Genomic DNA, 4,900 nt, shown 5'->3' on the forward strand with positions numbered 1-4,900 from the left:
GTGCTGCCTCAGGGAGCTTCACCTCCCCTCAGAGACGCAGGCCTGCTGGCCAAGCTGCTGTGACAGCCTCAGACTCTATCTAGTCCCTGCTGCCCTGTGGCTGCCAGGAGACTTACCTGAACCCTGGTGCTTCTGTTCCCACCCCCCAGCGGCCTCAGGGCCCAAAGTTCACGACAACTGGGTCGCATTTAGCTACATTAACGTTCATCCCTGAGTGTCCCCCTTTGAGAAAATAAGAACTTCCACACTAACATTTTTCTTTTCTCTCCCGTGCAACTTGTTCTCAAGTCAGGTTTGCTACTTGTGTATTTAGTGTATCCAAGTGGCTTCCGTGATCGTATCTAAAATACGTCCCTCCAAGCGAACACAAGGCATGACCCACTCCCCTGTTCCCAGCTCCCCCACCTTCAGTACTTAGCGGCTGTGGGGTACGGACAGGTTTATTTAACTTCTCTGAGTTTCAGTTTGCTCAACCTATGAAATGGGCATTCAGTAATGTCAACCTCTTAGGACTGTAATGGGAATTAAATAACATATCATTCTTTCAAAAATTATCTCTTGAGCCCCTACAGGCATTCTTCTTCTGTACTCAGAGATGTGTTCATGAATAAAACAAAACCCCTGGCTTTCATGGAGTTTACATTCTTGGAGGGGTGATAGACAATAAACACATGTTGTAAGATCATTTCAGATGTGAGAAGTACTCTGAAGGAAATAAAACAGGCTAAGGGAATGGAGAGTGACAAGGGACGCTGTATTGAATTACATGCTCCTGGAAATCCTCTCTGAGGAGCTGAAATTTGAAGAGATCTGAATGAAAAGAGGGAGAGAGCCAAGCAGAGAAGGGGTGCCAGGATAAGAAAATGGCAAGTGCCCAAGGTCTCAGGTGAGCGACCATCACCTGTTCAAAGAACAGCAAGAAATCAGAGCGAGCAAGAGAGGTGGGAAATGAGGCAGTGAGATAAGGGGATCCGGGGCCGGCCCTTGCAGGCCAGGGTGAAAAGATACCCGAATTTATTCTAAGGATGAGGAAACCACCGGAAGGTTTTAAACAGAGAAATGACATCAAACTTACATTCTTTTAAAGGATCACAGTGATAATGTGTGAAGAGTTATGAGAGCAAGAAAACCAGTTCAAAGGCTACAGCAAATAATCAGTAGATACAAGCCACGATTCTTATGATTTCTTTTAGGTTTGTGGTACATTACTGGCATCACTATCTGAAATGGCCAAGGCCAGCAAAGCCTTGAGAAATTCAAACCGATTTTCATAGATTTCATGCACCAAAGCTCTACCCATGGCGTAGTTCTTTGAGTTCCCATTAGGGGCTGCTTTATTTTGAATAGATTTCTAATGAACTTTCACCAACAGATGAAAAATAACAGACAAGACATAGAGAACACTGGTAAAAAGCAAGCATGCTTATAGTAACAAGAAATAATGGAAAACCTGGTATCAATGGAAAAAAAGAATTTAAAAACCCTAATCTGGTAACATTTAAAGTAGGGACACACGGACTCTGAAGAATAACTGAATAGTAATTGTGGCTTAAAAAAATGACCTCGGATCATCAATAAAAGTACTTTACAATCTGTATCATTTGGCTAAGGAGGCAGTGACATTAACATTGCTGTATTTGAGGAAGCCTTCAAAATGTGCTGGCACTCAAAGGCAAAACCTTGATTCCTTTGGAAGCTGTTTTTCCTAACAGCGCTCAGTAAGTGAAGTGTTACTCTATTAAGAAAAGATGTTTTCAGCAACAGAACAATTCCAAACAGACTTTTTAGCCAAACCAATAGGCCATATTGTCTATAGGACTGATGTTCCAGGGTTCCCTGCAGCCAAAATTAGTGTGTAGTGTACATTTGTACTCATCACCACAAGTAATTTGGCAAGTATTTCTCGTATATGTTTGTTTTTTTTTTTTCCTTCAAAGAGTATGTACGTTATGTAACAAGACAGAATAGGCCTTTATGTTTCCAGGTCGTAATTTTCTCTCGATATTTAACTGGTCTTATTTTCTCTCGATGTTTTCAAGAAAAAGTGTATGGTTTTTAAAATGTCATTAAAAAAAAAAGTAAATACAATTTTATACAAGGGTCTTCATGGAATCCTGTCTTGAGTTGTTATTCTGGCAATTAAAACAAGTCAAATGAGGTTAAACCAAGTCACTTCTGAGGCCAGGGAGTACAGTATTGAATGGGTAGTTCTCTTTCCTTCTCATTAGCAGTAAAGTAACTTCTTCTCATTAACAGGTTTGGTTCATGCTGAAATCCCAGAACCAATAAAACATAAATCTATGGAAGTAAAGCTGATTTTAAAATCAGATGGATGTGGACATGTGGACATGTTTATATCCATTGACCTTAAGAACCTATTTCAAGGAAACGATAAGATTTTAGATATAGATTTATTGAAATGATGTTCAGTATAGCACTATTCATAATAAAGATGTGAAACAACACAAATGTTCAACAAAAGGGAAATAAATAAAATGGTAGAGCTATTTAATTAACGCAGTGTTTTAAATACCATAGAAAAAAATTTTATGCAAAAATATACATACATTTAATTACATGAGAACGTGCTTACAATATAATACTAAAATGAAGAAAGAAGTAGGTTATTAAGTACAATATGATCTCAACTATGAGATAAACAGGCACATATACTTACAATAAATAATTCAATTTTGATTTTTTTCTTTATACTTTTTCTGTATTCCCCAGTTTTCTACAGTGAGCATGCAATACTTAATTACACCAAAACAAGTTACTTATTTCTTTAAAATCTCCTGGCCAGTTTTGTTTCAGTTCAATTCAAAGGTAAACATGTGTACAGCTAGTAAACTAGTCCTTTAACTATGTGAATTTAGGAGATACAAGATCCTAAAAACCTTAGAGTAGCTATTTTTGCATTACAATAAATAGTCTGCCCTTTTTATGGCCAACCACCCACAACTCTTAAAAGAGTCTGAATTATTTAATGCATTTATAAATTACATATTAAATCTCTAACTCCATATAGCATATACGTTTTTTTCAAGCACTTAGAAATATGTAGGCAACAAAAAGGTAGAGTTCCCACTCCCTTTTCCAAAAGTATTTGTATGGTACTTACAAATGCATGTACAGTATTTGTAAATGAATGTAGTTTAGTTACTTTAAAATATCTAGAACCAGCACACCAGATCAAAACAATTGACATAAATACTTTATATTATCAATTCACCTAAGCCTGTAAGATGACCATATGTCTTCAACTAAGAGTCAAGACGCAGGTTCTGACCCAGGAGTTTGTATTCTTTCCAGATGTGGACACAGAAATGCTGACATTTCTGAGGTATTTTTATGGTTTGGTTGCCAATAAGACATAATGCAAGCTTGAACTTCAGCTGAGACTTCATCTAGTCACAGTTCTGAATTAGTGGAGCCAGAGACTTTACCGTCCTATGAGGTGTCAGGGACGGCTCCCTGGTAAATATATTCCCTAAGCACTCAGGAAATGCCATCCTCTCCTGGCAGCCTCTGTTCTCTCAAATTGCCAACAATTTTTAAGAGTGCCTTTTTAATCAGCAAAAATTATAAAATACCACGATTGTTTTCCACTCATGAAAAGTATGGTCATTTGCTTTAAAAATGCTTAGCTCCAGGCCAAGTACAAAGGGCAAATAAATTCTTTGAGAGTAAGGACCCCCATCCAGTATTGTGTGCAGTGTTTCTTAGTGCCCCTTCTCAAAGCTACCAGAATATTCCTCAGTTTCAATTGGATGACTCTCTTTCTTAAATGGCAAAATAGACTGTGAGCTCAGTGAGGATAGAGACTGTATCTTGCTCATTGTTTTGTAACACTGCAGCCGAAAACAGTGACCGGCACAATACAAGTGCTCAGTAAGTGTTTGAAGAAGGCAGGAGAGTTTGGGGTTTGATCATGAACCCCTTAACAAACATCGAGCAGAGCAACTAATGGTATTATTGTGAGAAGATTTCTACATGCATTTCTGTAACACCATAGAGAGGCCAGCACCCCCAGTTTGTCTTTGTGGTGAGTCTTAGGAGTGCCATTTTTAATTTAAAATGTTCTGTGGTATTCTTGCTTTGAGGGGAAAACAGTTGGAATTCAGGAGCACAATAAGAGAATTAATAACATTTCTTTGAAAATACATGCAATTTTGGAGCTGTCAATTTCAGCTATGTCTCTTTAAATACTTTTTCTTCTAGAATACAACTGGGTAGATGAGATTTTTTTAAATTCCATTATAGAAGTAATAGCCCTGTTTTGGTGTTTTGTAAGCAGATAATATTCTGCTAGTGACTGTCTTTGCAGTAATGCATTGCTCTGAATTCTGAATTCTATTATTTTACATCTACAGCAGCTTAAAGTGTATTTTTTATAAGCAGCAAACTTCACCTCATAAAAATTCATTACATAAGGGCATAAACAAGTGCTTTTTCTTCTAGTCATTGGCAGTAAGTGATTCATCAGTTTTCCACAGAAAACCAATTTCATTGCAGATGTTCTGTAATTTCCAATCTCCCTGAATTGTGGAACCATATCACACAATCCCAATGCAAGGAATGTAAGGATTTTTTTTTCTTTTTTTAAGGTCTGTGCTTAGTCTCTTTAATAGGATTGAATATCATTTGCTGTCTGTCTCATCAGTTTTATTTTTTAAAAAAATTAAGTAATCAGTCTCCTATTCTTTCCTTTCCCACGTATGTTGCTTCCACACGTGGATAGATAACTGGTAGAAAATTCAAAACCCACAGATTACTTGATGTCTGCAAACAATAACGTATACTCCTTTTTCCCAAGGTCAAACTAGAAATACTGAGAGAAACAAAACTTTTCCAAGACTAAATCCTTTTTTTCTCCATAATGTTTACTTTCTCTTTTCAG

This window comes from Pseudorca crassidens, chromosome 17 (assembly GCF_039906515.1).
Source record: "Pseudorca crassidens isolate mPseCra1 chromosome 17, mPseCra1.hap1, whole genome shotgun sequence".
Lineage (NCBI taxonomy): Eukaryota > Metazoa > Chordata > Mammalia > Artiodactyla > Delphinidae > Pseudorca > Pseudorca crassidens.